Below are 21607 nucleotides of genomic sequence, written 5' to 3'. Positions count from 1 at the left end.
TGGAGGCCCCGGGCCCCAAAAAAAAAAAAAAAAAAAAAGGCACTAGATCTTTGTATTTGTAGAAGTTTACTTTAGAGAAGGAGAGTTCAATTTGCTGAAGGTCTTTAAGCTTTTTAATCTAGCTGGTGAAATAGAGTGTTTAGGAGATTTGTTAACCCTCAAAAATTGCATGCAAAATTTTGTGTTTGAATTTTTCTACTTGGTCTGTGACTACTAAAATTTGTAAATATTGCTGTAAGATCATCCAGAACTCATAAATGGGGAAATAGTTTTCCAATTTCAGTAAATTAAATGTCCATCAAGTTACTTGCTAAAATCAGAAATCTGAAAGTAAATCTTGATACTATGTTATAAATCACTATTCTATTTCCAAAATATGAAATCTTTATCTGTCTATCTCTACCAATATCCTTTTTACCTAAATCACCATTTTCTTCTCACCTGGATTAATTCAATTATCTCTTTAAAGGCTTTATCTCCTAATTATCTCTGCTCCATTTTCAGTGTAATTTTTAAGAATATAAATCAGCTCTGAGCTCTTTCTTAAAAATCCTTCAGTGTTAGTCTTTGAATTATAATGCAATTCAAATTCTGCAAAAGGGACTACCTACCAATCCCTCCTCTCACCACTCTCCTCCTGTCTGTGCTCCAGCTATACCAATAATCTGAGTTTTTTCTTCATTTCCCCAAACACAGACAGCTTATTATCAATGCAGGGCCTTTGATACCTTCCACCACTAGCACTTTTCCTGGTTTTAATGTTACTTGCTCAGAGACTCTACCCCAAACAAAAGTCTAAATTACCTCTTGTTATGAATCAGAGCACCTGGTTACTTATCTTTATATTATACATTAGGGAATCTACCATCGTTGTGTTTGTTTCGCCTAAGGGGAGACTAGGTAGGACCAGGGCATAAGCTAAACTGAGTCATATCTCATTCATCATCATATACACAACATCTAGAATGATGTCAACCAGCTACCTGATGCTCAAAATGTGTGCTTGAAACAATTAATAAATTTGCCTTCCCCCAATTTCTCCGCTTATACTTTAAAGGTAATGCACATTAGAAGACCACATCATCCAATTGTACTTCCTCAAAAAAAAGGCAAAATATTTTATATTAGTAAGATTTGAGCAGCCAACTTTAGGCAAATAGTAGTCAGAGAGGGTAAAGCAGGTTAAAAATTCTGGGATTTTCACCAGTGTGTGTGGTAGATCAAATAAGAGATGTCCCCAAATGTTCTTGACCTAATTCCTGAAATCTGTGAATTTTATGGCAAAAGAGATTTTGAAGATGTGGCTAAGGGGAGGGACCTTGAGATGGGGAGATTATCCTGTATTATTATTCAGATGCACCCAATGTGATCAAAAAGGACTTAAAAATGGACAGAAAGGACAGAAAAGGACAGAGGGAAATGTGACCTCAGAAGAATGGTCAGAGGGAGATGCAACATTGCTGGCTTTAAAGGTGGAGAAAGGGACCATGAGCCTCTAAAAAGTGGAAAAGGCAAGGAAACAGATTCTCTTCTAAAACCTCAAGATAGAAATGCAGACCCACCAACATCTTGATTTGAGCCCAGTGAAACCTGCATCTGACTTCTACCCACCATAACTGTATGATAAAAAATTTGTATTTTTAAGCTTTTAAGTGTGTGGTAGTTTTGTTACAGTAGCAACAGAAAATAAAGACAATGCCTTTAATTAAATGCATTCTGGGCAGTACTTTACTATTATATACAGTGGTTCCTGAAACTCTTTTCAGTCTATAAGTGTAAAAGTATCCAATTGGGCATATATCCTTCTAAAGATCTAGCAAGTCTTGCTTTTTTTTTAAAAGATAGTGTGACAAGTCACACCAATGGCCCTAATTGTTCACACTCAGTTAATTCCAAAACAAATAAAACGAGTTAGTATCTCATTAGCTGATTGCTACCCATTATGCCTACATATCAGCAGTTAGCTTTCAGGTTAAATTATAACAGTTTAAAAGGGAGACAGTTAGCTGAAATTCTGAGCACCTCCCACTTTTCAGAGAAACTGTACCTTATCAACAAACTACTCTCCTCAAGAGCGACACCCAAGCATTTGGCCATAGAACTGTCTCTATTTTGGAAAAAGTGAACCATCTGGGTCTAAGGCAGAGAGGATCTTGACAATTAGTTTGCTTTATTTTCCTTACTTTGTTCTCTTTTTTTTTTGAAAACTAACTTTCTCTCCTTTGATTTTCTATACCTGACAGAATAAACTTCAATGGAAAAAAATCATACATGTCTATTTCCCTACCATTTTTTGGAGGGGGAATCTTCTGAGTTCTCGCAAAGATATTTCCTCCATGGTAAAAGAGCATAGAATATAGATCTTAATTTACTTCACTGAAAGACATATTTCACTGAAGTTTCCCTCTCAACCCCCCTTTTCTAAGTACTAAATTCTTTATGGCACCTTTCCTCTTAAGCCCCTGCTAGCCATTCAACACAGTCAGTGCTTCTGTAAGATGAAATTCTATGGTCTGAATTAAAAGGGGCTTTGGGGAACTTACCTAAACCTCACAAGGGCTTCTAAAACTTTTTCATTCAATTACATCCAGTGGGGGAGACAATTCTAAAGCCACAGCCCCATCCTGATATTTCTATACTTACATTTACCTTAAAAATTCATGAAAACTTTGGCTTTTCTGCCAGTATATATTTGTGTCTACTTTAGTATATATTTGTGTCTACCTCCGTTCCCTCCAAAATTTTATGTCTAATAGCTTCGAAGAACATACACTACACATTTATCCATTTCTTAATTTATTACTGAATTATTCAATTTGAGAAATTTTCTTATATTAGTATGTGTCATTAACTCTCACAGGTAGTATGCATATGAGTCAATTGTGTAAATCTGGCCCAAAAATATAATTAGAAGACAATCCGAAACATGTCATGGTGTTAAAAAGGAAGAACACTTAGGACTAAATCACTCTATATCTTCATGGGGCTCAGATTTAAATGTAAATAATTTTCAGGAGGGTAGCTTACAATGTATGTGGATACTATGTATAGGTCTATGTAGAGTATAATGTATAGTACTATGGCTGCAATTTTCAGAATTAGCACTGAAGCAATGAGACTCAGACAAAATTTGAACAGGATGTTGAGGATGGAAAGGAGTGCCTAGCAGACATTCAGGGAGTGGGGTTGGCAGTTCTGGCCCTTGAAAGTGAAGAAGCCATTTTAGTTCCCAAGGTTAAGCACCGGGGGATATGCTGACCTGCTGCAGAGCAGTGTTCTCACACTTCAAGTTGTGTATCAGAATTGCCTGGAGGCTTTGTTCTTGGCCTCCATCCCCAGGATTTCTGATTCAGTAGATCTCAGGTGGGGCAAAAATGTGCATTTCTAATGAGTTCCTAGGTGATGTTGATGTTGCTTTTTCAGAGACAAGACTTTGAGAACCACTGAGCTAGACGAACTCAGCAGACAAATTTGGTCAGGTTCATTTTTTGGTTTTTAACTATGAATCTGAGAGCTCCCAGGAGGGAAAAACCAGATGTAGTACTGACAGATAAAATACTGCTTTTCTAATCAAAGGTATAGATTTGTGTCACATTAAGTGGCATGAAATGACCCTTTCAGATACATATAAGTATTAGTAACATATATGCAGGGTTAAAATAATAATAGAGAAGCTGTTTAATCATTTTTAAATAGTTATTTTTAACAATGTTGAAATATTTTACTTAATGTTTGATGCCTATAACATTTCAAATTACTAAATGCATAAGTAAGGCACTCTATTTCCTAGTCTTTTTAGGAAATGATATTAGCAATTTATTCTTTTAGCAGTCTTGTTTAAAAAACTGTACCTTTTAATGATATTTTAGTTATTTTGAATTCTTTGAAACAGACATTTTATCACCTGTCTGCTTTCACAAAGACTGAATTGTCATGTGGGAAGATTCTATTGTTTTTATCTTTTCAAAGATTACTTTCCACATGAAGTGACTTCACCCAAGAAATGAAATATCTTAATTCCTTTCTTGTTCACTACTTTAAAAGTCAGTGGAGGAATATAGTTCAAAGCCCTGGTTCCCAGGATATACAACTCTACAAAATGCTAAGCTCTGATTTAAATCTTTAATATTCAATTATCCTAACAGATAAATGAGTTTTTCCAGTACTTACCCAGGACAGGACATTATATAGAGACAAAAGGTCCATCTTGAAGATTAGTTAGTGATATGTCAGTTCTTCCTATTTCCTAAAGCCTTTTACAGAACTGCACAGCTCTGCCTTTCATTACCCCACGCCTACAACTGAAGAAATGAACATATTGGTGTATGCCCACTCCTCCTGGCATCTTTCAAGTAAGTAGAGGAACGAAGTCCATAAGGAAGAAACTCTCCCAAGCGGCCTAACCCACTCACAATGATCTATCATATGAAACTGCCAGCAAAATTTATTAGCAAAGAAACCAAAGGAATGATGTATTGTGTAAAGAAAGGAAGAAATATCACCTTTACCCTCTCCATTCCCAGCCTTCAATATTCAAAAGAAATCCTAGAATATTGTTTTTCTTTTATCTGGTACCTAGAAAGAAACTAAAGCACATTTGGACTGTGAAAATCTATGTCAGCATATTAAAATTTATTTGATTTCCTGTTACGTACATTTATAAGTAGTCATGTATGCACAAATTTATGTAGTTAGGGACAAGGAACAATTTTGTAAATATCAGTCTCCTGAGACCATGTTGCTATGGTCTTCCCTATGTAATTTTTGCTATCTTTCCTTTGGCCAGTTTCCTTGTCTATATTTTATCACTTGAATAAACTATGTTTTTTTTTTTTTCATTTTTTGTGATATTGCCACCTTCCCAAAATTGAAGCTATTAATTCTACATGCATAGGTCTGGAAGTTGATTTATTCACATATATCAATCTAATTTTCCTGCTGTTGATGATCTTAAAAGGTTGGTAGAAGATTTTCTTCTGGGCACAGAAGTTCCTCATGTTTCTATTATGGATAATATTCTTTTATAACAAGAAAGAGAGGAAATTTTAAAATATTTTATGTTTGGGGGCAGAAAATACTATTTATAATTGCTGTTGCATGACCATGAGGCAGAACCAAGGAACACATGTTGGGGGACAGAGTGGAAGGTAACTAACTGTATCCAAAACACACATGTTTTCTTCTGATGATGTTCCCAAAACTTGTTTTAGATAAAATCCAAATATATCCACAGCCATTTCCAAAACTTAAAGTTTTTAGTTATTTTAGTTTTCCATTTGAACTGAACTTCATGCAATTCTAAAGTATTGGAGATTCAAATAGGACACCCTATATAGAATCTGTGGTTGTTGAGATTTAAAGCTAATTGTATACATTCAAGGAGTTTATGCAGTTTAAATATTTGACAGTAGGTATATACAATGCTGAAAAGATAGAGTCTAACAGAGCTATCAGTTAGAGACCAACTGTCATACATGCAACCCTTATTGTCTCTGAGTAACTGTATGAGGAAGGTATAAGAGAGAAATGGGAAAGGGGACCAAAATACCTATTTTGTTCCAGTACTTTAAATAATCCAAATTAAAATAAGATGGTCTTAATATAAGATCAGTTTACCTATGTAATCTTGTCCTGATGTGTTAAAACCATAGGTTTATTGCACCCTGTCATTGTATCAGTAAATATTATCTAGGTTTGTAATAATTTTCAGAAATTTTGTATTTAATATGTAAGGTAAGTAAAAATCTTTTCCTTTACTGCCTTTGTTAATTTCTTTTACATTTTTTATTGAATCTTGGTAGGTAGTTCAATTACATGAGCACACTAAATACATCTCTCTATATTGAAATTTGTGGTTTGAAATCATCAGTATGAACTTCAGTCTTTTGTGTTTTGGTAAATAAAAAATATAAAATGTGAATAACAAATCATACTAATATGTTATTAGAGTCTTTCATGCTTTACTTTCTAACAGTAAATGAATAACACAAGAGGAAGCAGAAAAATAATGAAGTTCCTGTTATCTAACAACCCCTGGTAAAAGAGACTGCTTCTTTGAAGAAATCAGAAGTGCCACTTACAGTTTTGTCTCAGGCTCAATTTTTGAATGTTAATTATTAAGTATCCTGGGAAAAATGTTTCTTGCATATCAGGTTGGATTCTAGTTCATTGGCTACATAAGTAGTGATTTTACCTAAGATATGTGTGATAAATGATGTAATTTACCCAGGCTACAGAGAAACAACCCAAAAGACAACAGAAAAGTCCAGCTTTTAACCACAAATGATATATGATGGTCTTCTGATTTGAATAAGAAAGGTAACTCTGCATAAAGTATTTATTTAAGGGCTCCCGGATTAACTAGTTTGATGGAAATGACTGATCTATTTTAATAAACTGGATCAATACAACCAAACAACCAATTTTAATTATTTTTTTTTACTTTGATAATTAATTAGAGAATGATTTACATGGCACAGCCAAGACATAGTCATAAAAACAAATGCAGTCTTCACAAGTAATTTTTTTAAATGCCATCTGAGATGAAAAACAGAATAAAACTGTTGCCCACATTTCCCCCCACTTTCTATATTGCATTCATTAACGTTTGTTCCAGCTTTAATGTAAATTTCCAATGATAATATGAGATTAATAATATCACACCTATTTTTAACTTTAGCCTTCAGGTTTTGGTTCCTACTTTATACATTAAATGCAAAAAAAATTGTATAAAATTTCACGCACTCACTGCAAACTAACATATGTGTGTGTGAGTCAGAAGAAAGGAATTGAGAGAAAACTTACTTTTAGGGAAAATAACAAAATTTTTGATACAGGCCCTACTTGTTTACTGAAAAATCTAAGTAAAACGTTCCTTCTGGTGAAGTAATTATCAAAACAAATATGTAGGAGGCATTTCAATGTTAATCAAAATACAATTTATTATCACAAATCTTTCTTTCAGATAGATAAAGTTGAATTTTAGTTTTTAGTTTATGCCAGTTCTTCATAATTACCAATGTGCCTACACAGGCAACTGTCTATTCAGACAAAGAGCAGACGAGAGCACTTGTTTTGTCAGTATGAGCATATGGAGAGCTGGCTAGATCACTGAACATACACAAACCCTAATTCCCTGAAAAATGGTTCAATAATACCACAGTTTCAATAAAAGATTCAGGCATGGGTTTCCTTTAAAATTTCCTCTCCTGTCACACATTCTTAGTTGAATTCGGTACTTGAACTTTACCACTATTTCAAAACATCAGTAAGTTCAGCATCAGCTACTATAAGCTTAGGGTTGGTGATATTAATGCAAAACCTTGATGTCCAGGATCCCTTCTTTCATAGATTCCCTCATCCCAACTCAACCTTCCCCGCCCCAGACACTTGGCCTAAATTAAGTTCATGTTATCCCAGTTCTTCTACTTTCTAGATTTCTTCCACTGATTATAATGCATCACCAAATCCAGGAATCATGCCCTAAATTCTGGTCCAAAGGACTGGGCTTTTAAAATTTAATGCCTGCCAGTGGTTGGGACCAAGACTCCTCTTAGTAATTTGCTCCTTACCACACAGGCCATCCAAAATAGGACCTGACTTTTAACAACTACCGAATCCTCTAGACAGTTAGTTACCTGAACTCAAATAACATGTCTTATCCTCTATATCATTCTCCTTTTATTTGCCTACTCTTGGTCCTCTGGTCTCCAGATGTCTATCACATCTTAGGTAGCTGCTATATTTCATTTACCTCTTTGAAAAAGGAGAGGTGGGAAGAAGATTTAGATGCGAAAGCAAGAGTCTGGAGCTGAGAATATGTAAGTATCAGTAAAAATTCAGGGGTTTTCTTATTGAAGGTTAAGCAAAATGCTCTTTGTATGCTTTTCAGTAAAGTATTTTTTTAATTCAAAAAAATTATATGTTATTTTTTTACTTCCAAAAATTTGGAAAATTCTGGCCTGACTCCAAAACTAAGAGATGAAGGGGAAGGGATAGAAACAGAGCACAGCTGCTTGCATACAAGTAATGAAGACAAAAAATTAAGAGCTTCCTTCAAGTGGAAGGTAACACTTCCCGAAAAGAGATGGTCAAGCTTTGCACAACTACATCTTCCCACATAGAGTGACTGCCTTTCAAAGCTCTCCCCTGCCTTCCCCTCAGGTAAGATTCCATTTAAGCTATCGGTGTTTACCTTTTGAGGGTGAGAGTCTCCTAAACATCTAATAAGAAATGACATTATCAGAATATAAAACTGCTATTTATTTTGTTTTATTGTTTTTACCTCTCATTTAAAATAAAATCATCTTTTCTTTCTGCCCATCTATTAGTTCCATTTTGTTGATAGCTAAATCAAGGACAAATATGAAATCAAATTATATTCTGGTTAAAAATGTAGCTTCAAATAAAATTCATGCTTGTGATGATTGACACTCAGTGGCATCTGGAGAAGAAATGTGTTTACAGCTCACACTGATTAGGGAAAAATAATGGATATTAAATCAGTACACTAGCCCTAAATAAAATGAATTTCCCACTTAGTCACATTTTGAAAATGATAATGGCTTTTCAAGTTTTATGATACATAAAATACTACCAATGATATATAAATTACAAGTGAAATGGAAAAAAAGAAAGGGAAAAGAAAGATACCGACCCCTTTGGTCAGTATCACACCAGACAAGTTTGTTAATAGGAGACTGACATTTATGAAACTGTAAATCTGAGATGGATATTTAGTAACTGCAAGTTTCATTGTGACTGCCTGGAGGGGTGGGATAGGGAGGGTGGGAGGGAGGGAGACGCAAGAGGGAAGAGATATGGGAACGTATGTATATGTATAACTGATTCACTTTGTTATAAAGCAGAAACTAACACACCATTGTAAAGCAATTATACCCCAATAAAGATGTTAAAATTAAAAAAAAATTCTCTTTGTATAATGTTTTAAAGTTTATCAATTGATGTTGGATGTTATCCCATTTTTTACAAAACCCTATGAACATAGTAACGATAGTATACATAGCAGAACATCTCCATTTTTAGAGGAGAAAACTGATGCCTTGAGATATTAAGCTGTTTGTCTTGGTGATGTGGATACCATGTACAGTCTGAAGAACTGAAGAAGTCTCTGATTCTTGGCTCCTTCCTCTGAGGACAGTTTGATGTGGAATGCAGAATATTTGAAGGCAAATAATGGTAAGTAAAATTGGAAGGGTTGGTGAAGGCATGGATGTCTTTGTACATCAGTCAGGATGTGTTTACAGTTAAAAAGGCAATGGAGAGTTCTGAGGGATTTTTTCTTTGTTTGTTTTTGTTTTTGTTTGAATGGGAAGTTAAGTGATGAAATCACTTTGTTAAAAATAAAGAAATAAATCTGTCTAAATATTGTTTTAGTTTAAAGAATGCAAATACTCTGGAACTGGAGAGCTATGTTAGGGTGGAAACTGTAATAATCTAGACCAAAGGTAATGACCAGTCCATACTAGACAAGGGGAATAGTGAGGGGAAGACAAGTTTGCAAACTGCTGTCAGGACAAGTCAAGCACATTTAGGGACTGACCAGACATCAGGACTAAGGGGACAGAGTTACAAATTATTGATTTTTCTCCTCTAGTTGACTGGAATAATGCCACTGCCTTTAATAGGAACAGAAAATCCCATGGAAATCTGAATTGAACAGAAATTGATGGATTCCATTTTTAAGAAACCTAAGAGAAGAAGTATCTCACACTCAAAAATAGGCAGAATGTTTTTAAATATGACAGAATTCATTCAAAGTTGTCGAGGAAAACCTCCTGTGTTCCCCTTTACTCTCACATGAGTACTACACTCACAGCACTTCTGATGCCAGATGCATGGGTTTATTCCCACACCAGCCAGTTCTTGGATACGAGCTGGGCATTCTACAATTCAGTGCAATTCTGACACTACCTACCTGGAGTTAGCATTATATCCCACAAATTAAGTGTTCCATATGAGGAGACTGCCCCTTTGGATAGCAATTCCAAATAACAGGTTGTCTCCACTACTTCTGAACAACCAACTATAAATAGGGGTTCCACAACCCTTTCCTAGTTTTCCATAATGTGCCAGAACATCTCGCAGAACTCAGGGAAATACTTACATTTACCAGTTTATTATATAATAAAGGATATGATACAGGCTACAGATGAACAGCCACAGGAAGAGATACACAGGGCAAGGTCCCTGAGAAGTTGAATGCAACACCCTCCCAGTACATGGATGTGTTCACCAATCCAGAAGCTCTTCAAATGCTGTTTATTGGGATTTTTATGCAGGTTATATCATGTAGGCATGATTCGTCATTAACTCAGCCTCCATCACTTCTGCCCTTACTGGCTGAAAATTCCGAGCATCTAATCATGACTTGGTCTTTCTGGTGACCAGCCCCTATCTTGAAGCTATCCAGGAACCCACCAAGAGTTGACTCATTAGAGCAAAAGACATTCCCATCACCCAGAAAATTCCAAGGGATTTAGGATCCCTGTGTCAGGAACTAGCATCAAAGATTAAATATTAGAACAAAAGATATTCCTAATGTTCTTACCACTTAGGGAATTGCAAGGACTTTAGGAGTTCTGTTCCATGAACTGGTACAGAGACTTATATATATATTTCTATTATAATTATCAACCAGTATTTTTCTTGAAATGAAGATATTTTGATCAGACAACTAGAGAAAAACCTCTGAATTCTTAATAGAGTCAAGGAAAAGTATTATCCAGTTGAGTTCTTACAGATAGGGTCTGGTTATGTTAATTGATCTGTTTATCGACAGGCCTAAAGTAAATGCACCATTTATCTAATGGTTGATTGATGAGTTTGCCTTCCAAATCGAAAAGAAATATTTCTCACATTCCACTGCATTTCCATTTCAGATTTAAAGCATACAGTGTATTTAAGTTTTTACCAATGTGCCAAATGGGGCCTATCAGAACATGACATTTGGGATCCATGCCATGGGGCCATCTTATAAGTGAAAAAGCTTTATAATGAGGTACTTCTGCTGCTGTGGCTGCCAGGAATAAGTTCTTCAGTGAGGACTAAGCAGAGAGGCATTATGCCAAATTTCACACCAATTCAAATTGTATTTGGACTAACCTTTAGGGATGGAATTGATTTTCTGTAACAGAGTTTTACCACCACTGAGAATATTCAAAAGAAGACACTGTAGGCAATTCTAAAAAGAAATTCCTGAACTGTTTTGTGTGATGACAACCTGATTGGAATAAATTTAGAGCCTCCCATCGTGACTATTTTGAAGGATCAAATATTCCTTGGACATAGACTTTCCAGTACTTTTGGTAAAAAGTCTATTTTATGATTTTATTATAATATACATGCATGTAAACACAAAGCCTGTCTGCAAACACACACACACACCTGAAGACACACTGCTCTATTTGATATTTGGCAGATGTCGTATTATTTTTTCAAATGTTTTAAGAATAGCACACTAAAACACATCCTTCCCAGTATGCAACCCCATGTGAATTTTAAGGAGTACAAAGTCTGCCTTTGATTCATTTATACTTTAACTCATCAAAATGTCATGCCATGAGAGACATTTGATGTGCAAAAGACAGCTGGGTATTTCTCCAGTCTTTCCTTCCTCAGACACAAAATAACAATCTTAGCTAATTATAAATAAAACTACCTCCTTGTAAGATTTAGATCAATTCAAAGCTAAGGGGGAAAATGTTCTTTAAATGTGGTGTATTTTTAGAGGAAAAGAAAAAGAAGGTAAAACTAGGTAATATCAGAACTAAACAGTCATTCAGTTTCCTGCCCTTAATTATCATATGTAGTAATAAGCAAGAAAAGCAGGAAGCAGGAAGATGGAGTGCTTTAGCCAGGGTGTTCTTGCAGGTTTGGGCCAGAACTAAGAGTGAGTCCTCTGTTGCAAAATCTAATTCTTCTTCCACTAGACAATAATGACTTTTCAAAGAAATCTATAGCTATACATGAAAAAATACACACCTATATATATATATATAAAGAGAGGGTAAGTATGTGTGCATATATATGTGTGTATGTGTCAGTGTGCATATTTGTGTGTGCATGTGTGTGTATGTTTGTGTGTGTGTGCATAGATAGATAAATACACAGACATGTTGACAGATAGACAGACTAAATTTTAAGGGTGGAACTGATTTACTGGAACCAAGTTTTACCACCACTGAGACTATTCAAAAGAAAACCCTGTAGGCCTTGTGAGCAATTTCTCATATACCTATAATTTATATAATGTTCTTATGACTCATATGACACTTATCTAATTCATGTAATATTAGTATAATTTCATATATATGAATATAAAATAAACTTTAAAAATAATATTCTTTGAACTTTTGCTCAAATCATATTACAATTCAAATCTTAATGGGTTTTGTCCTAAGCCAAAAAGGTTTCTTGAGGGGACAGGAGGCAAGTGTGTCTGTGAAAATCTTGATGGTACAGTTATAAATTTCCTTTTAGAAAAGAATAAAATGTGGTATTTCTGTCAACTTTAGGAAACATTAGAATACCTTTGTCTTGAATGACTGTCTTTACCTCTCTATATGATGATTACTTACCCAGGCACATGACCTGTCTATAGATCAAACCTAAGGTCAATGCTAAAGGCAACCTAAATATGCACAGATTTATAATCTAATTTTGCTTCAATTCCAAGCAAAACGATTTTCCAATTTTGACTGAGGTCTCTTTTTTTTTTTTTCTAATTGATGTCATTACTATGTCTATGGAACTGAACATGCTTGAATTCCTTGGATAGGTGAGAATACAATCTCCCACGGGAACAAAGCATTAGCAATCAACAGAATTTATCAGAACTATTGACTTTGGCAAATCACAAGGTAGAGATTATAAACCAGTATAAAATCATGTAGGTTATCAGTGAAAGAATTCCCAATGGTTGTTACTGGATCATCAACGGATAAGAAAATTCTCATGATCCCTCCCCCTCCTCCTCAGAGATAATAATAACAGTTCAGAGACAGTGCTCACTGAAGTGTTTCCTGGCTTTGGTATTTCTGTTTTAGTAAAATATGATTTTGAAACTTTAATCGGTAATTTATTACTAATTAAGAGCACAAGTTTTAGAATGCAGTTGAGTTTGGTTTAAATTCTGGCTTGCTACTTATTAACTAAATAATTAGTTTTGATTCTATACAACACTAGACATTGTGCTAGACTCTGAAGGTACAAAGATATGCACATTGACCTCACAGTAGCCTTCCAAAGCTTCCACCCAGTGGAACAGATAAGCATGCCCCCAAGAAGTTATAGAAATGATTGTAAAGTTACAACTGGGATGAATATGACAAAAGAGAGGTATTCATGGTATAGGGATGTATAATGAAGGGAGTGTGCGTTCATTAGCAATGAGCTGAGATATGGTAGTCACACAGGAGTCACCCAATAAAGGAAATAAAAGAGTATTATGCTTTAGGTAACAACCACAATGGCCCCCAAGGTACAAAGAACATTGGCTGATACAGGTACAGAAATTTAAACAGTGTGCCCAAGGGAAAACATACATATGTACGTGTATCTGTGCGTGAACATGCACATATGTCTTCATGTAAAACATACATATTTATAAACATAAAATATAATCATACTTTATAAATTTTTTCTGCAATGTGCTTTTTTAAAAAAATTATAGATCATAGATATTTTTCATGCCCTTTCATATATATCTGTATTATCTACATCATTCATTTTAATTATTGTCTTGGGTTCCATTAGGTTTAGCACCATAATTTATCTATTTTTCTACTGATAAAAATTTAGGGAATTTTCTAGCTTTTAAATTACAATAATGCATCAGTAAATGTTCTTGTACCTATATTTTAGTTCAATCATGTTAATATTTCAGTTAGATTTTTTTTAATTGGGGTATAGTTGTTTTACAATGTTGTGTTAGTTTCTACTGTACAGTGAAGTGAATCATATGTATATGTATACATATACTCCCTCCTTTTTGTATTTCCTTCCCATTTAGGTCACCACAGAGCACTAGGTAGAGTTCCCTGTGCTATGTAGCAGGTTCCCATTAGTTATCTATTTTATACATATTAGTGTATATATGTCAATCCCAATCTCCCAATTCATCTCACCCCCACCTTCCCCCCTTGGTGTCCATATGTTTGTTCTCTATGTCTGTGTTTTATTTCTGCCTTGCAAACAGGTTCATCTGTACCACTTTTCTAGATTCCACATATATGTGTTAATATATGATATTTGTTTTTCTCTTTCTGACTTACTTCACTCTGTATGACAGTCTCTAGGTCCATCCACGTTTCTACAAATGTGGACCCAATTTCGTTCCTTTCTCTGGCTAAGTAACCTTCTATTGTATGCGTGTACCACATCTTTATCCATTCATCTGTTAGTGGGCATTTAGGTTGTTTCCATGACCTGGCTATTGTAAAGAGTGCTGCAATGAACATTGGGGGGCATGTGTCTTTTTTTTGCGGTACGCGGGCCTCTCACCTCTGTGGCCTCTCCCGCCGCAGAGCACAGGCTCCGGACGCGCAGGCTCAGCGGCCATGGCTCACGGGCCCAGCTGTTCCGCTGCATGTGGGATCCTCCCGGACCAGGGCACGATCCTGCATCCCCTGCATCGGCAGGCGGACTCTCAACCACTGCGCCACCAGGGAAGCCCGCATGTGTCTTTTTGAATTATGGTTTTCTCTGGGTATATGTCCAGTAGTGGGATTGCTGGGTCATATGGTAGTTCCATTTTTAGTTTTCTAAGGAACCTCCATACTGTTGTCCATAGTGGCTGTATCAATTTACATTCCTCCCAACAGTGCAAGAGGTTCCCTTTTTCTCCACACCCTCTCTGGCATCTATTGTTTTTAGATTTTTTTGATGATGGCCATTCTGACCAGTGTGAAGTGGATAGCTCATTGTAGTTTTAATTTGCATTTCTCTAATAATTAGTGATTTTGAGCATCTTTTCATGTGCCTATTGGCCATCTGTATGTCTTCTTTGAAGAAATGTCTCTTTAGGTTTTTTGCCCATTTTTGGATTGGGTTGTTTATTTTTTTGATATTGAGCTTCATGAGCTGCTTGTATATTTTGGAGATTAATCCCTTGTCCATTGAATCGTTTGTAAATATTTTCTCCCATTCTGAGGGTTGTATTTTCATCTTGTTTATGGTTTCCTTTGCCGTGCCAAAGCTTTTAAGTTTCACTGGGTCCCATTTGTTTATTTTTGTTTTTATTTTCGTTACTCTAGGAGGTGAGTTAAAAATGATCATGCTGTGGGTCTTCCCTGGTGGCGCAGTGGTTGAGAGTCTGCCTGCCAATGCAGGGTACACGGGTTCGTGCCCCAGTCCAGGAAGATCCCACATGCCGTGGAGCGGCTAGGCCCGTGAGCCATGGCCGCTGAGCCTGCGCATCCGGAGCCTGTGCTCCGCGACAGGAGGGGCCACAACAGTGAGAGGCCCATGTACCGTGAAAAAAAAAAGATCATGCTGTGATTTATGTCACAGAGTGTTCTTCCTATGTTTTCCTCTAATAGTTTTATGGTGTCTGGTCTTACATTAGGTCTTTAATCCATTTTGAGTTCATTTTTTGTGTATGGTGTTAGGGTATATTCTCATTTCATTCTTTTACATGTAGCTGTCCAGTTTTCCCAGCACCACTTATTGAAGAGACTGTCTTTTCTCCATTGTATATTCTTGCCTCCTTTATCATAGATTAGTTGCCCATAGCTGCGTGGGTTTATCTCTGGGCTTTCTCATGGATTTATCTCTGTTCCAGATATTTCAGTTTGATTGTCAGACTCTTGCTTATAATTATATTTTGAACACAGACAAAATCGCCTGTGCCCTTCTGGGAATTGTGGTTTAATGAGAGGTCAATAGTCATATGAATAAATTCATAATTAAAGTACTGGTAAACATTCTGAAGGGAAGTAAAGCATTCTATAAGACTAGGGAACCTGATTTCAACAGGTGCAATGGGTCAGGAATGGCCTCTTTTATTCTGAGACAGAGCAGTAGAAGTTAGCTGGGTGAGGCTGGGATCTGTGAGGATTCTGAGAAGAGAGAAAGGCAATCTTATCTCCAAAAGGTGGCTAAAGACCTGAGCAGGAGCGTGGTGAGTTTGAGGAGTGTGTATGTCTGGACCATACCCTAAAGGGAATGCCAGGAAATGACGAAGAGAGAAGTAGGGCAGGGCTTAGCTATGCAAAGCCTTATGACTGTACCTTGTTCTTTGTGTACTGAAATTACCGGTTCTGTTTTATTCTTTCCTGTCCCATTTGAATTATTGAAGTTGACCAACTGGGCAACTGTCCTGTAAGTGCTCTGCATCCTTTCTACATTTACATTTTCTTTAAGCCACCCACTTACAAAGACCACAGGCTGCACAAAACAATCACCAGGAGCTGTTGAGTTTAAAACAAAAACAGAACACAAAACCCTGATGCTTTGACCCACCCACCTCTATAAATTCTGATCTAGTCAGTCCAAGGCAAATCCAGGACATCAGTATTTTTTTTTAAGTTCCTCGAGTAGAGCCAAGTTTGAGAATCAGTGTTTTAAGGCAGTAATTCTCAAACTATAATGTGTGTATGGATTACCTATAAATCTTGTTAAAATGCAGACTCTGATTCAGTAGGTCTGGGATGGGCCTAAGGTTATCCTTTCCTGATATGCTCCCAGTGATGCTGAAGCTGCTAGAATGGGATCACACTCCAAGTAGCAATGATACAAGGGACCCAAAGTCAGGCTCATGGTCATAATCAATTGCCCCTCTAATCCCAGCTGGGGAGGAGGAGGTGGGGGAGAGATGATACATGGGGTCAGGAGACCTAAATTTTGTGTATTTATAATTAATAAATAACTATGATTTATAAGTCTAATTTATAATTTTTAAATTTATGACTCTTGTCCAAATCACATTATTTTACATACAAACTGAAAAACTACATATTTCAAAGGTCTTTCTGGAAGAACAAGTGAGACAGAAATTTGAATGTATTTAATAATATGTAATTATTACTACAACTACTGCCACCAAGTGTAATTATTATTGTTATCACAGCACTCAATTACTGAGCATCTACTGTGTACCAGACAGTACTTTGGTGCTTCTCCCATATATTGATCCTAGCCTTATTATCCCTGTTTTACATAGGAATAATCTGGCCTTCATGGGTTAAGCTGCTTATAAACTATTTAGAAGTTTGCTAATATATTTTATATATTATTTAATATGTTATCATTATTATATTCTTTGGAGGTCCTGTGGATCACTTTGATTTAACTGGCTGCTGGTTCTTTTGATCCCTCACATTTTTCTGTTCCTAGTTTATTAAATTATCCAACCTGAAGTTATCTTTCACTGAGGAAGTAGGGCCAAAATGTATCAAGAAAATGGTTCTTGAAAGAAAAACAATCCTCTGTTCTCCTCTCCCATTTCCTGTGTGTGCACAGGCATTCATACGATGCATTAAGGTTTAGCTCCAACTCTTTTCTCTACTATTAGCCTCACAGCTGTGACATTTACACTATATTCTGCCTTTCCAGAATTATCCAGAAAAAATCATTTATTTTATACCACAGTGCATGAGCTAAATCTTTTTTATCTCAAATAATTTAGAGACCCCAATATACACATATAATGCTGTGATTTATTCTATATTTACTGAAATGTAATATTAGCTTAATTCTGGTCTTTTTATAGTTGGAATGTATAAGTTCATATGTTTTTAATGCATCTTTTTTTTTTAAATGTTGCCACTTAAGAAAATAAACTAACAGTACTCATATATACTTTTCCTTTCCTTTTGGCCTGGTTTGCAGGTGTGCTGTGGCATTCAAATTCTTGTGGTCTTGGCATGTCTTCAGAGTACAGAGAATTACTGTTTTGTGGAATTGAAAGTATATAATGTAATTAATATTCTTGTTTTACTGTGTCAGTGACAGTAGCGAATTTATGGGTTTTATTTTAGGTATGAAATTATACTTTAAAATAGTTTTAAAACAGATGTACAAAGAACCCTCTGGTTCCTCATGGCTATTACGAGATGTTCTTAATACTTTACATATTAACCTATTCTCCTAAGAATAGAATGGGTTACGCGGGCCTCTCACTGCTGTGGCCTCTCCCGTTGCCAGCACAGGCTCCGGACACGCAGGCTCAGCAGCCATGGCTCACAGGCCCAGCCACTCTGCGGCACGTGGGATCTCCCCGGACCGGGCACGAACCCGTGTTCCCTGCATCGGCAGGTGGACTCTCAATCACTGCGCCACCAGGGAAGCCCTAGAATGTCTTTTTCTTTGTTTAAGATCCAAAACATAAAGACCTTTTCACCCAGCGTGATTCTATATCACTCTATCTCTTCTACCTACTATTTATAACCCCTTCCTGGTTTCACACAACTATAAATGTATGACAAAAACACACCAAAAATATGACAGAGGTGAGTAAATGCATTTGGAGGGTATCAAATCTTCAGAGATGAACTAGTTGGTCAACTCTCTCTGCCTCTGTGTGTTTTGAAAAGCTAGATAGTCAGAAGTATTTCAAGTGACTTAATTTTCCACTTTCTGTTAGGGCATTTAAAAGTTTGTTAGCCAAGAATGCGCATTTCTTGTGGGTTCTTTTTTTTTTTTTTGATATGAGAAACGTCTCTGAAAGTAGGGTGTTGTTTCACATAAATCTCAACAGAATTTTGCACATAATTCTTAAAGTCAGAGAGAGAGGGAGAGGAAAGGAGAGGAGAGGGAGGAAAAAGAGGTCATACACTATACATCATTTAAGAATTAAGCAAATTTCATAGCACAGACTGAAGGGCTGAAAGATTAGAATGCAATTCTGAAGAAATGATAGGAATTATAACCTGTTACATATTTTTAGCACGCTGGAGCATGGTGAGAGGACATCAGGAAAGGAATTACAAGGAGGGAACTAAGCTGAAATTATGCCTATTCTCTTTAAGTTAGGGCACATATTTTGATGTTAATCTGGATAGGGATTCCTGTCTTTTGGAGTAAATATATAAAACTCATTATTGGTTCTCTTTCGGGGACTTTTGAAGATCATGTGGCAAATTACAGATGGAAAAAAAGAAACAGAGACTCTGTTTTCAGCAAGCTTTCCGCAACGTCTCAATACCAGGGAAAGGAAAGATACTTTGGCTGAGCATTTCATTCAGTGTACTTGACAAATAATCTGACTTTCTCAGGAAAAACACAAGTGAGTGGAAGTTTGTAAGTCAGAGCTTCAGGTTGTGGAAGTAATGCAAGAAAGAGAAAGAGTTGCTGGACAGAGTCCAGGGCGAAAATGAGCCAGGGAAAATGTAGAACAGAACACTTCCACCAAGAAATTAGGAATACTTGAAGGGTCATCCAGGCAAGAAGACAGAACAGATCTGTGTGACAGGTATCTTAGATAACTAACCATGGGCTTCCAAATAAATGGAATGGGAATATGCAAATACTTTAAAAAAACCCAAAAAAACAGAAAAATGTTTTTGGAGGATTACATATTTTTGATCAATCCAAACAGACAAGATAGCATAGATGTGATCATTTATGTCTTTAATACTTCTTTTCCCTGAAAATCTGCAAATGCTTGCAAATTGTAACATATAATTATTGCTATTTTTAATATTAATATTATCATCACTATCATCATGAATATAATTACTCTGAGTCCCTACTGTTTTGAAATATTTTCTAAATCATGACATACCTATAATAAAATGCATTAACTAATCTGGTATTAATTGTATATTTAAAGTGAAACTAAAATTCTTGGTCCGCTGCATAGTACTTCCATTATAATCTGCTGACATCTTCAGTCTGGCATATTTTAGAGTAGTTAAGGGTAGGTTGTCCAGGAAGAAGAGTCAGGGGCCAATTCAACTCAGGGCTTGGCTTCAAAATCAGGCCATACTTGGAGTAATGTATCTAAATTTCCCTCATGTAAGAATTGGAAATTGATAAACAAAACCCTCTGAATGAAGGGGTTGAGGTGGAGATGGAGGTGGGGGAGAAGAGCACTGTACATAATTTGGTTGCCTGAGAAGTTAGAAGCAAAATGAGGGAGAAATTTGCTTGCACATGGACAGCAAAATCTGGCAGTATCTGATTGATACAAGTAGCCATACCAAATTCTCAGGCCTTTCATTATGTATGTTTTCAAAGGGACACTGAATTTTAAAACTACAGCAATATATTTGTGTGCCATATTTACCACTTGATCACACCCTATATTAATGTTCTAAAATGTGAACAATTATGAAAGAAATCTTTTTCTTACTTTTCACTTTACTTCAAATAATTTTCAACAGGCAGTACTTAACCAAAACCAGCTGTATCTTCAAGTCCCAATCATTATTATGAAGTCATTTCTAAGAGTGCTTTGATTACTTTAATGTGGTTTAATTTTGAACATTCTAGTAAAATCTTATACAGTACACACAAATGGAAAAGCCTAGTCAGTCTTAAAAAAGTCTTTAGAGCACATTTTTCTTTCCTTCCTTGTTTGAATCTTTCATTCATATTGATGTTCCTGAATTCATTTAGGGCATTTTCCACCAAATAACTTTCTTCAAGGTCTTTGTGTGTAGAAGACATGCAATCAGATGTCTTATTCAGCAAATTCATGTTAAGCATACTCTTTTAAGCTGGAACTACCTGATAATGGTAGGAGAGTAAAACGATATATTCTTTTCTTAATTATAAGGGGAATTGGAAAGTGCAGGAATAATCTTATGATCAATCCATGTCTATCAGAGATGCATACTTTCTGACACAACTAGTGCCAATTGGCCAAAAATATTTTATCTTTGTTTTCCCTTCTAAATACATGGGAAGAGAGGACAGTATGATATAGTGAAAGGACCTATGTTTGGAGGTAGATTGGGGCCTAAACACTGTTGATCCTACATTGTGGGAAAGTTAATTATCTGATTTGCAATTCCTTTCTCCATAAAATGGGAATAAGTCCAACATTTCAAGGTGGCTCTGAAGATTAGAAAGAGTGTAATCAATAACAGCATATTAGTATCTATGATACATCTGGCAAATAGTGATGAATATCATCTGGATAAAAAAGTAAAAATGTAAAATTCCAGTAAAAGGAAGGTGTAATTGTATTATCAAAAGTGAAGTAAGTCAGAAAGAGAAAAACAAATACCATATGCTAACACACATGTATGGAATCTTAAAAAAAGTAAAAAGGTTCTGAAGAACCTAGGGGCAGGACAGGAATAAAGACACAGACATAGAGAATGGACTTGAGGATACGGGGAGGGGGAAGGGTAAACTGGGACGAAGTGAGAGAGTGGCATGGACAGAAATACACTACCAAGTGTAAAACAGATGGCTAGTGGGAAGCAGCCGCATAGCACAGGGAGATCAGCTGGTTGCTTTGTGACCACCTAGAGGGGTGGGATAGGGAGGGTGGGAGGGAGATGCAAGAGAGAGGAGATATGGGGATATATGTATACGTATAGCTCATTCACTTTGTTATACAGCAGAAACTAACACACCATTGTAAAGCAATTATACTCCAATAAAGATGTTAAAAAAAAAAAAGCAAAGCAAAAAA

Source organism: Neophocaena asiaeorientalis, unplaced genomic scaffold (genome assembly GCF_003031525.2).
Source record: "Neophocaena asiaeorientalis asiaeorientalis breed wild unplaced genomic scaffold, Neophocaena_asiaeorientalis_V1.1 scaffold152, whole genome shotgun sequence".
Lineage (NCBI taxonomy): Eukaryota > Metazoa > Chordata > Mammalia > Artiodactyla > Phocoenidae > Neophocaena > Neophocaena asiaeorientalis.
The sequence above is the reverse complement of the archived record's forward strand: the minus strand, read 5'-3'. Positions refer to the sequence as shown.